At 40.3% G+C, this 13,375-nt stretch overlaps 1 pseudogene; it reads left to right on the forward strand.

Moving 5' to 3' along the window:
• The first annotated feature begins 3,431 nt into the window (after positions 1–3,431).
• On the forward strand, positions 3,432–4,036 carry LOC110291822 (alpha-enolase pseudogene; annotated as a pseudogene).
• Positions 4,037–13,375: the final 9,339 nt, after the last annotated feature.

Here is a 13,375-nt window from a genome sequence, read left to right on the forward strand (position 1 = left end):
CTACTACCCACTCCTCCCAACTTCATCTCTTCTTTTGTTGTTATGTTTATAGCCAACTAGGTCTAATCAGTGCATAGATATGGGGTCATTCATTCAGTGTAGCATGAGCAACCTACTAGAGCCACACTCCTAAAGAAAACTGACTTTCTTCCCTTACCAACCCTCCCCCTGTGGCCCACTGTCAGGAGTTCTTCAGCTAGATTTGGGGCCTTGTGAACCTTTCCCGAATCTATGGTGGAATGTTGACTTGATCTCATGCAGGTTTTGTGCAGGCAGCAACAGCTGCTAGAAGTTCAGGAGCATATTGACCTTGTCATGTTCAGAAGACACTCTTTTATAGTGTGTCTCCCTTTTGCAACTTAGTCCAGACATCTGTGTTGGCACTATGCCACAGTCATCTGTCTTGGGTTTGGAGCTGGTCTCACATTGTGTCTCTTTTTCTGATACACAAATTTTTGTCCCTCTCCACTTATATTCAGTCTAAATTTACCAATCCAGGGTAAAATGCTTTGGGCATTATCAGAAAAGTCCCTGGGAGGACTTTTGTAAAAATAGGTTTTCAGTCTCCATTCCCCACTTCCCGATTAAAGGAGTTGAATGTGGTACAGGAGGATATGAATCTCTGACAAGCTCCACGTAATGGGGCTAGCATCCTCTGGGGACCTCTCAGGAATTGTTGAACTAGACAGTTGAGTCTTGTGTATATTCAAAAACTGGACTCAAAAAAAAAACAAGGACATAAATCACATCTGATACATTTGTAAGGATATGAGAAAGAGAGAAAGGAATCACAGTTTAATGCATGGATGTTATTGTTTATTGACTTGTTGCATTATCTCTGTACCTTAGGTATAATTGTGTTATTAATGGCCTCATTTTAGTTACTAGAAAATGGAAGCTTAGACAACTCACACAGATTTCCAGATGTCAACCAGCTGAGCTTGGATTCTGGTTTCTCTAACCCCAGAATAAACTCCTGGTGACTCAGGCTAAGGCCTTTGAGACTGTCCTACTAGGGCAAGGGTGTCTCAGGTTTGCATGTTCAAAAATGACATTTTCTCCTCCAGAGAAACTAGAATAATCAACTGTGGGCAGCCTGTCTGTTATTTCCATTTACTCTACAGTAATCCAGTGTGGGAAGACTATCTTAACTCAGGTAATCTTGCAATCTGCAGCTTTGGAAGTCACGCTACCGCCAGGACTCAATTCCCGGATCTATGAGGACAAGGACTTAAATGTCTTAAAACTAACATTTATACTCTTTAAATTAGAAAGAAGCAACTCACATTCACCAAGAATTGCCAAAGACTTTGAATCTTCACTCCGTGTATCCTATAGGCTATAACCCATAGGCACTGGAAGCTATACCAGAAACTGTAGCCATAGTAAAAGGAATGTAATACTGTTGTAGTTAAAAATGTCATTAGTTTAAAGTATGTGGTATTCCCTAAAAGAGTAGCCCTGAAGTGGCATGGTACTGGATATGAGGCCTTCAGATCTGTGAAAGGTAGAAGCACTTTTTATTCATTATATTTCTGTTCTGTCCTCTATAGATACTGTACATCAAACAGTCTTTTCTTACCTGAAGGTTGAAACTAGGGAGATACTTATTGTTGTCCTGTCATAAGAAACCCCACATGCAAACATGTCTAGAAGCTAGACTGCTTCTCTTGGCCATGACCTGGATCAGTAGTAAAAGCTGATATTTTCCTGTACCTTGCTGCCAATTTCACTGGTGACACCATGTCTGGAAACCAGGCCATATGTATAGACAACAAGGAGACTTTGTATAAAGATTCAAACTTTTCCTTCCCAGCAGGCCAGGGAGGACAACACAGGAAGTGTGCCTTGAATGCATCGTGTTTATGAAGTGACCACTCATTGTAAAAACAGATTTACAGTGAGTGTGATGTGTGTGGTTGAGGTCTGGCAATCATCATGATGGTGACCACGAATAAAACTACAAGGGAAAATCATAAATTTAAAAACTAAATATGACTTCAAATAACAACATTCTCCCATTGAAAAGGCTCAGATATTTTTCCTTTTTCATTTATTTTTACATTTTAATATTTACATTTTCATTTTATGTATATGAGCGTTTTTCATGCATTTAAGTATGTGCAACACATTTGTGACTGGCAGCTGGAGAGCCCAGAAGAATGTTGATTACCTAGAGTTGGAGTGACAGACAGTTATGAGCTGCCTTATGGATTCTAGGAACCAAACCTAGGTCTTCTGCAAAACCAGCAAGTGCCCTTCATGGCTAAGCCATCTCTCCATCCAAATTTTATTTTTAAAATATATTTGTATTTATTCTTTGAGAATTCCATACATGTATTTAATATATTCTGATCCTCTTTACCTCCAACTCTTTTTTAATGTTCTGACAATTGAATCTAGGGCTTAATACAGTGCTAGGCAAGTGATCTACCATTGAACATTTCCATAGATATTTGATTTTCATTTATATGATGTAGTCCAATTTTTTTCATCTGTTTTGTGTGTGTGTGTGTGAGTGTGTGTATTATATAACAAGACACACATGCGTATTATAGAAGTATACATATCATGATTTACAGGATGTATGTGTGCACGCACATGTGTGTGTGTGTGTGTGTGTGTGTGTGCGCGGGCGTGTGTATTTGAAGATGAAAGGACAACCTGAAGGAATCAGGTTTTTCCTGCCTTCGCATGGGATGAGCATGTCAACCACACCATCTTGCCAGTTCACCAATTTATTTATTTATTCATTTGTAACATCCAGATATTTTTCTCTACCCCAGTAAGGCACTTGTAAAGTATTTTATATGTCAATGGTTCTAAAATTGCATGTTAAGGATAGGAGACTAATATGTACACTATGATATTTCCTATGCACTTAAGCATTTGCTGATTCTCTTGGTATGGATAGGGATAATTTAGCATATTGTACATACATCAGAAAATTGAAATGCTATGAAACCTAAGTAAAATAGGATCTCTCAAACATAAGAAAAACCATGATGTTCTAAAATTTCTTCTTTTGGGTGTGTGTATCCATGTCTTTGCAAGCACACATGTAGATGTATCTTCCAGGCCTCAAATATAAAGTGTATTTCCAATCATAATCAATGTTTTCTTAATGTATTGTGTTATCGAGCAGCCTAAAGCTATATATACAACATAGTAGAAAGAAGTTACATAGACCGAATGCATTGAAGTTCAACAATATCTGTAAACATTTCAAGCTTTGCAGATAGCCAGGGAAACTCCCAGGATGGCATTTGTACCAAATTTAGATTTATTCTCGGTGCCATCCATCTCGGTCATCAGCTGGTCAATCTTCTCTTGCTCCACAACATTCACTTTCTTGCTAACCAGAGCAGGTGCAATAGTGTTACTGATGTGCTCAACAGCCTTGAGACACCCTTCCTTCCCCATGAAGCTTCATGGATGTGTCTGCCTCCGACTTCTACAGGTCTGGCAAGTATGACCTGGACTTCAAGTCTCCGGATGACCCCAGCAGATACATCACACTCGACCAGCTGGCTGACCTGTACAAGTCCTTCATCCAGAACTACGTAGTGGTGTCCATTGAAGACCACTTTGACCAGGATGCCTGGGGTGCCTGGCAGAAGTTCATGGCTAGTGCAGACATCCAGGTGGTGGGCGATGACCTCACAGTGACCAACCCTAAACAGATTGTCAAGGCAAGAAGTCATGCAACTGCATCCTGCTCAAAGTGAACCAGATCGGCTCCGTGACCAAGTCTCTGCAGGCGTGTAAGCTGGCCCAGTCCCATGGCTGGGGTTTCATGGTGTCCCACCAGTCTGGAGAGACTGAAGACACTTTCATCGCCGACCTGGTGGTGGGGCTCTGCACTAGGCAGATCAAGACCGGTGCCCCTTGCAGATCTGAGCTCCTGGCCAAGTACAATCAGATCCTTAGAATTGAGGAAGAGCTGGGCAACAAAGCCAAATTTGCTGGCAGGTCCTTCAGGAACCCCCCTGGCCAAGTAAAGCATGGACTGGAGATCCCTGGAGCCACCAGCTGATTGGTCCTCCATCCTTGATGTCATCCAGGTAGCTCAAGGCCGGCCCAGTGCGTGCCCCTCCCATGTCATTGCTCGCACCTGACCACCAGAAACCCTGCTGGAGACCCAGCTTTGTAATCATGTGATTGGTCTGAATCACTCTGTCACCTGACTTCTCAGCTAGTGTAGAGTCCTTGGAACTCTAGGGTGCCCACCCTTAAGACACCCCCCCCCCAGTGGTTTACATGCAAAACTAAAAGCCCACAAAAAAAAAAAAGGAAGGAAGGAAGGAAGAGGGAGGGAGGGAGGGAGGGAGGGAGGGAGGGAGGGAGGGAGGGAGGGAGGGAGGGAGGGAGAGAATGGAAGAAAGAAGGAAGGAAGGAAGGAAGGAAGGAAGGAAGGAAGGAAGGAAGGAAGGAAGGAAGGAAGGAAGGAAGGAAGGAAGGAAGGAAGAGTCATTAGCTAGAATGCTTGCTCAAATGTCAACAGTATGAACATGGGGATTCTGTCCAGTTCAAAGCCTGATTCTTCCTAAACAGACTCAGTCCTAGTGTGGAAGGAACAGGTTTGTGGGGAAGCAATGTCCTGCTGGACTATGTCAGAGTGTGGCTCTGTAGATAAGAATGTTGTAAGTCTCTGTGATCATTTTCTTCATTAAAAGATTAATGTGTGAAAATCACCTTATATGTGCAAATGGGTGCTACCCACTAAGCTTACTCAAATATCTTAAACATTATTTTGTAGGCAGTAACTACAGCTATTGGGAAATCCAAAGTATTGAATAAAAATACAATGCTATTTATGTATTACTCTTATTAATCAGTATTGATTATACTGACAAGAACTTAACATGAGGATTTATTTGTGACAACAGATATTTTCAAAACCGCAGGGTTTACCTGAAGCTGAAATGCCAAGGTGTGTTCCATCTATGCACTGTGTCATTGTGTCCTGTGATCCCAACTTCAAGTAATAGACACTATTTTGTTTCGTGAAAGGGATAACTCTCCTCTTGCCTGAAACTGGAAGAGCCATTCTCTTGGGAACATTTAATATTTTTAGCTTAAACATGAATGGAGTCATTTCAATGCACACTGTATCTTCTAATGAAGATAATATAGCCTATCATGGTGGTCTCTTTCAGAGTCCCTTTCTCCCTCTCATCATCGGAAGGACTAGAAACAGAGGCTAGATGACCCAGAGAACTAGGATAAGACCAAAAATGACTGGCAAAAAAAAAAAAATCAATGAAAGGATGCCTAATGATATTCTGCTATACTGATAGACTGATGCCTAATCCAACTGATGGAAATAGCTACAGAGATTCACAGCCAAACATTAGGTGGTATTTGGCTGGTGAATATCCTGAAGAAAGGAAGAACAGATTGTAGAAGCCAGGGTGGTCAAGGACACCACAAGAAAACCCTCAAAAACAACAAACCTGGACTTATAGGGCCTAAGATTGAACCAACAATCAGGGAGCCTACATGAGAATCTCCTAGGCCTTCTGTATGTATGTTATTGTTGTGTGGCTTGATGTTCTTGTGTGACTCTTAACAGTGGGGCCAGTTGCTGTATCTGACACTTTTGTCTGCTTTTGAGACCATTTTCCTCCCGCTGGGTTGCCTCATCCAGCCTTAATATGAGGGAGGTCCCTGATCTTGTTGCAATTTGATATGCCATGTTTGGTTGATATCCTGGGAGGGAGGCCTGCCCTTTTTGAATGAAATAAGAGGATCAGTGCATGGGGGAGGGCAGAGGTTGGGGGGGATGGAGGATTTAGGGGTGGAGGGAGGGAGGGGAATCTGTGGTCAGGATGTAATGTATGAGAAAATAAATTAGTTTTTAAATTAAAAAGATAGACAAAGATTCCTTGCATTGACAGCTCACAATTTTCAATAAAGAGTTCATTCAGAAATGTATCTCTTCTACTAGGTCAGTGCCCACACACTTGGTTTTGACTCTGTCAGGTATTTTTTTGAATAAACTTTGTTACTTAAATTCCCTTAAGAATCTTTGCAATATATTCTCACTATTCTACTTGTTATACAAGGGAAAGGAATCAAGATCCAGCATAGTTAAATGACTAATAAAATGTCAACAAGGGATTTTATAAATAAGAAGTTTCATTGGGGTATATATGCATTTTTTTATATTTTCTTTACACTTGAGGATTTCACACATGTATAATATAAAGTTTGATCATATCTGTCCCTGCTCCCCTCCAATTACCCCCCAGAACATGGCATCCTCTGAACGTATATTCCTTTGATTTATAGCCTACTCAGTTCTATCAGTGCAGTCCTGACCAATAAGTACAGCAGGGCAGCTTTCTGAATAGGAGAATAGGGGGCTCTTCCTCAGGGAAGTAGTACATCATTTTGGCAGCTTTCCTCTTTCTTCCATCTGTAAATATTAAGGGGCTTCAACTATGGACTTTTTGAAAATAGTTTGAGGGCAGCCATCACAATGGTAGAAGGGCAGAGGCCCATTTTTTGTCAGTATAATGGTTTTCAGTTAGTCCTGGGAATCTATTAAGCTGATAGCAAAGTGAGGGTTATTTTTTACTATCCATTAAATAGCAGAGAGAGAAAAGGTGGAGGACAAGAATGTCAGGTTCTTTCTCTAGGATTTCTGAGGCTCTGTCTCTGCCATTTTTAATCATACTAGCAAGTGGATCCACCTCATTTAAAAATCAGTGTGTAGAGCCTTTACAGCACCTTCTAGAGTGCTTCCACAAGTGTAACGGAGGAATTAATGATAAGAAATCGTATTGGGTCATACCTAGTAAGAGTCATATCTTCTATGGCTACATTGGCAAATATAGAGCTTGGATTGCTCCAGGAGACAGTGTTCTTGAGGAGGAAGGCCTTTTATCAAAACCCCTCCTGGTTATAAGGAGAGGGTCAGAGCATGAGGCCACACTCCACATAGAGATGTGACCAATGGTCACATAGCCCAGAGCAGAGTTCTTCATGCTAATGAGTTATCTAGATGGGCCTTGAGTGTTTAGCCAAAAGCTTCCCTTCCCCAGACATTCCTTCCTGAAAAAGGTATTTAATCTCTGGTCTACCCTAAGGAGGTAGTATAAACCCATTTTCCACAGTGAACGATCAATAAATAGTTTGGAACAAAGAACTGTCTCTTTCATCAAGAAATGTCATGGGGAGATGGAGGAAGCTTCATCTACAGAACCATACAGTCTAAGTGGTCCTCCTCTAGAAGGCTCCTCTGTGCTCCCAGACAATCGCCACTAAGCCAGCGTTCCCCATCTCCCCAGCCCTGGGGGACAGTCCCCTCAGTTCTCTACTCCTCCTTGTGGTTTCCAGCAGCGACTGCCCAGAAGTCAGGGAATCTTAGCTTCATCCTTAGCCTAGGCCCTTTCTCACTCTGGCTGAAGACCCTGCCTATGGCTGCATTCTCCCACCCCCTGAGCAGTTCATTGGCACTTCTCAGGAGCCCATCACCCCATAGTGGGCATAGAGTAAATGCAGTCTAGCATCTCCTATTTCACTTGCCCAAGCAGCATTTCCACACTCACCTGGAATGTCATTTAGTCTGTCCCACAGAGTTCCTACACCCAGTGGCAAGGCTGTTTAGTGTGCCAGCAGAGTTCCTATGCTCCAGTGGAAAGGCTGAATGTGGGACCACAAACTACTAGGGAGGTATCCCTTTCCTTGCACTATGACTTTTGTTCAATAAAACTTCTGACAAAAAGCACTGTCCAGCCATGCAGAATAATTGTTTGAACTTCCGTTTGAATGGATTTTCATAGTCATTTTTATATACGCTTGGTTTTTTTTTTCCACTAATCCACCAACTACTTCCTTCTCTCCGTACATGGCTGTATGTCATGTATCTGTGTGTTTTTGTGTCTGTGTGTCTGTTTCTGTGTGTGTTTGTGTATCTATATCTGTATGTGTGCTTATCTGTGTCTGTAAATGCTTGTGTGTGTCTGTGTGTGCTTGTGTGTGTCTGTGTGCCTGTGTCTGTGCCTGTATCTGTTTGTGTTTTGTGTGTCTGTGTCTATGTGTCTGTATGTGCTTGTCCCTCTGTGTGTGTGTCTGTGTGTTTAATGGAACAATGGCTGGATCATGGAGCAGTTCAATTACTAACTTTTAAGCCATATTCTTTCCACTTTCTGTAGTGGATGCTTTTATTATCATTTCCACCAATGATAGTCAAGCATCCCTTTCACTCACACTCCAGTAGCTCTTCCTATCTTTAGTCTTCTAGGCAATTGCTATTCCTACTGGAGTGAGACAATGTCTTTCCTTGCGTTTCTCTGACAACTAGTTAAGGTTGGACATTTCTTGTCTTCCTTAGAGAAATGTGTGCTTCCTTGGAGGGTTAATGACAGCGTCCTGGCTGGTTGTGCTTTTTGTTTGGTTTGGTTTGGTTTGGTTTGGTTTGGTTTGGTTTGGTTTGGTTTGGTTTGGTTTGGTTTGGTTTAGGGCTTTGTTTGGGGCTTTGTTCTGGGATGTTTGCTACTGAGATTTTGGAGCTCCTTTTGTGTTCTGGATGTCAACACATGTACGCATTACAGATAGTCTCTCCATTCTGTTGGTTGTTTCTGCCCCCTATTGCTTGGTTCCTTTTCCGTCCAGGCTTTGTGCTTTGATATAATTCCAGTTGTTAATTTTGTTGTCGTTTTCTTTCCTGTGCTTTTGAGTTCTTATCTAAAAACTCTGCTCATTTTAATATTCTTGAACATTTCCAATTTCTTCCAATGTTTGAATTTAAGCCCTAAGTTTTTTATGAGTTGTTTGCTGCAACTAGTAAGAAGTAGAGGATCAGAAAAGTCTATTGAGTTTGTTTGTTTGTTTGTCTGTCTATCTGTTTGTTTTTCAAAGTCTTGCTTAGTGGCCTAGAATGGTCTCTGGCTTCTGCTTCTCCTTCCTCCACCTCTGAATGTTGGGATAACAGGCAGACACCTCCACACTCATGCATGGCCAAAGTAATTTTTACAATACCTAAGGATGGATTTGAGCACAGGATTATAAACTATGCTTTATGATAACAAAAGCAACTTGCATCTGATTGCATAATCTATATGGCTCAGTGGCTATGTTCATACAGACATATACGCAGAAGGATAAACTCACACCTGAACACTTGCCTGATGAATGAGCTAGAACACTTAGTGCCATAAACCACCTACCTTCCTGGGTGCTTCCTTTAATTATGGTTAATATTCATGCTACATTTTCTTTAAAAAACATTAAGAATTTGGGAGAATCGTGTTGAAGTTTGAACATAGAAACTGTTAAGGTGAAATATTTTAGCAGCTCATCTGTTTTGTGTCTAACTTTTCTCAACTGTAATGCTTAGTTAAATAATACAAGTCCATAAATCTATTACTTTATATACTAAAACGAAGTCTGTATGTGGAATTGTTTCAATTCCTTTTCTGTATATATTTTATTCTTACTGTGACTATTTTTAATATTCTTTTTCAGTGTCAAGGATCAATTTCAAGGCCCTGTTTATGCTAGGCAAGTGTTCTCCACCTAAACAACACCCCAAACCCTTAAATACATTTCCATTTGGTTGTATATGTATCACATTGCCTGTTCCTTGGTGTGTCCTGTTACTTTTGAGTGCATGTTGAACATTTTGTGTGTCGTTCTTGGGTATCTGGGTTTTCTTGCCCTCCTTTAAAGAACATTCTGTCACATGGTTAAATTACAGACTAGTTTGATCATTTAGGGTCTTGGAGTCTTGTTTTTAAGCTTGGATACAATGCTTCTGAGGAACTCGCTCAGAGATAATTTCATGAAGATGTGTTCCTTTGGAGTTTACACCAAATGTCTCCAAGTTTAAAGAAATTACCTGATTCCCTAGTGCTCTGATTCATGCATTCTAGCAATAGTCTGTGCATAAGTACTTGTTAGCTCCTTCCTGGTGTCCTAGCATCCGTTTCTATGATCTGTCTAGTACTGCAGAAAGAGTTGGAGTGGTTATGATGTGGCTATCTGGACATGGGCTCTTTGTTGGTATTTAACAGGGTTCCCTTTTCCTTTTGACAGTTACAAATGTCCTTCATTTATCCATGGTGGAGGAACTATAATGACCTCTTCAGCTGAGAAGGTGTAAAACAGAATGTGAAATGAAAGGGCACATTTATGACAGAAAGATGATGAGGGTCACATTGAAGCCATGTGTCAGTTTTTCTTCTGTTTGCTTTGTACTATATTCAGTGACCAGAGTTCAGGAAGAACACTTTGTCATTAGGGGTTCACTTCAGAACCTGTTATCAGAAACTTAAACTATGTGGTTCTAAGAGTCACTTCTACACAGTTCAATTCCACTGTTAGCAGACATTTTCTGTACTTTCTAAAAGTATTATTTTTGGGTTGCTTAATTTTCCAGAAAATGTAATTTAATAATGACAATCTAATTTTCTGTAATATGATAAACATTGGAAAGAAACCAAAGGAGATAGCCAGTTAAAATCTATACATATGAAGTCTATAAATCTGTAGTTATATTAGCATTTTGATAACAAGAAAACAAAAACTAGGTGGCAGGGAGCTTCATTTTATTCTTTTTCTGTCCTCATTTCGTCTGTCAGACAATGGGACAATCAAATCACTACAGACACTTTTAGTATTCAGTACTTCTGAGAAAACATTTATCATCATAATTCACACTTAAAGTGGGTAAAATTCTGACAGTTGAAAATATTTTTTAAAACTTTGAGTGCTTAATTTTCCACATAGAGCTATCATCTGACTATGCAAATAAAATTATAAATTGTGATCTTTCTAAAGAGCTGTGAACTTTAAAACACAGAATTCAGTTTTTATGACATAAACTCCTGTTCTCTTTTTACTGGGACAAATCCAGAGAGACAGCCTTGCATAGCAATGAAAACTAGACATCATCAGAGAAGCAGCGACATCACTTTTCCTGAATATCCTCCCTCAAATTAATAAGAGCTTTCTTAAATAGTGGCCAAGATTGGAGTTGATACTGGCCACCAGGTGGCAGCCATAACTCAGTAACATGAGCAGCCTTCCTGCCTTCTGCCTTCTCACCCCCATATTCCTTAGCACAAATTACCATGTTTACAAACATTGCTAGTATGGTCATGAGGGCTGCTAGTAACTCACTTTCTCCCTTCCCTCCTTAAAACATGCAACTCCCATTTGACGAGCCCGAGGTCTCTGAGTCCTATGTTTTCTGTACTTAAAAAAAAAAAAAATTCTTGATGTGATTATTTTCCCCCTTTCATTGTATTTTCACCTCCATGGCAGAACAGTTCCTGGAATTTACTTGGGTAGGCACTAAGACTGCCTTCCTCATTTCTTCCTTCTTCCTGAACAGGAAGGCTTTCCCAGAAGAAAAATGAACTATTTCCCTTCAGTTCCATATTTGTGGGTCTGCTAAGTCGGAAGCAGAAGAAAGAAAGGAAGGTTGCAGATAACCAATTTCCTGTAATACTGTCTTCTCCCAGCAGATATCCCTGCCAATTCATCTCTAGGCTGCTGAACTTTAGGAATTTCTTCTTCGGGTTTCTTCTTAGTTTCTGAAGCCACCAGAGTGAACAGTAAAGCTCAATTATAGCTAGCTCTTGAATCAGATGCTCGTGGCAATGACTGTCTTAGTTAAAGCAAGATTTTAATACAGACTATAAAAATTATAGGAAGATTATAGGAATAAGGCAGAAAGTTGATGATCTTTCTCAGAGGTCCGTATGATTTTCAAAGGAAGGGTCCATGTATAGACTACACTCTTCAGGGCTCACAGAGAAATCAGAGCTCAGCATAGCTAGAAACAAGGTATAACTGCCAGTTACGGTTTTCCTCAGCAGGAAGTCTGCACAACACATGGGATGAACTCTGGGAGAAAGCATTTCATGAAATGCCAGTGGCTGTGGAATAATTACTCAAATAAAATACCTTAAGTTCCCTGGGTAGAGACCAGATCATTATGAAATGCATATTCACTTGAAATGTGAGTTCTTGAAAGAGCTACACATATTTATCAAGATAATGTCTTTAGTTCTAGGAACAGAGATTACAGATTGATGCTTTGTACACATCCAATCTCCCATGCATACATAATATAAGGTAGAGAATAATGCATATAATTCCACTTTATAAGGAACAAATAGAAAATACTTATCAGTATAAACTTCACATTCATATCGTGTTCAAATTCTATTTACTTAGCTAGCTTTGTCATTTACTTTTAAAAATCTAAAGTAGCTCTCTTGTCTTGAATAAATTTCTTTAGGGTTTTTGTTTTTTAATCCATTTTGACACTGTCTTTTTTTTTTCATTCATTACATGTTGTTTTGTCCTTTCTACACACAGGCACATGCAAGTGCACAAGCACATGCACGTACACACACACACACACACACACACACACTTAAATGTAGAACGTTCACATAAAGGCAAACATGGTGTTTATCTTTTTTGAGTATATAATATTTCATTTAACATAATCTCTCTGGTTCCCTTCATTTCCTGCTAATATTACTTCACTCTTTCCTATTCTGAAAATTCCATTACTATGTATATGTACCACATTTGTGTCTATCCATCACTCCATTGGACATCTAGACTGATTTCATTTATTAGCTATTGTGAAAAGATATATCAACTAACAAGGGTGGACAACCATCTCTGTAGCAAGGTAGGCAGACTTGGAGTCCTTGGGTACATACCAAAGAATAGCAGAACTTTTAGATAGACCTAGTGTTGCTTATCTTTTGATGCTTGTATTGGGGCTGCGGACGGGGAGTGAATGATGTACACAGGTGATTTCTTGTGAAACTTCTCCCCACCTTAACTTGTAAAATAAAGGATAGAGCTGGTGATTGGGCAGTGGAAGACAAGGTGGAGCTGAAAAGTTTGAGGGAGAGGGAGGAGAGGAGAGAAGGGGGGATGACTGGAGAAGGAGAAGGAAGGAAGATGGAGGAAGAGGAAGACAATCCAGATTCTGCATGGCTTAAATTAGCCACAGGTAGCTATGAATATCATAAAAGGAAAAAAATAATTGGGATAATTTGTCTAATCTAAGTGGGCAGCTTGTATCATAATCAGTTGGCTCTGTTATTACTGTGTGGGCGTCTTGTGAATTGAGAATTTATTGACATATAAATCTGACTGATTAATTATAAGCTTCTAGAGTTTTGATTTTACCAGGTTACAGGGATTTGGGACTGCCAACCACAGAGGTAGATGGCTGAGAAGGAATGGGTGGCTCTGAGTAAGGCAAACTGGAGAAGGGAAGACTGCTGACTGCGGCTAGCCTAGAGGAGGTGAGACAGTGGCAGCGGGCAGAGAGTAGCTGGGTATAGCCTGGGATGATGCCATTTTGCCAATATTTCCCACAACAAGAACTGAA

This window comes from Mus caroli, unplaced genomic scaffold (assembly GCF_978045245.1).
Source record: "Mus caroli unplaced genomic scaffold, Mus_caroli_1 scaffold_3, whole genome shotgun sequence".
Classification (NCBI taxonomy): Eukaryota; Metazoa; Chordata; class Mammalia; order Rodentia; family Muridae; genus Mus; species Mus caroli.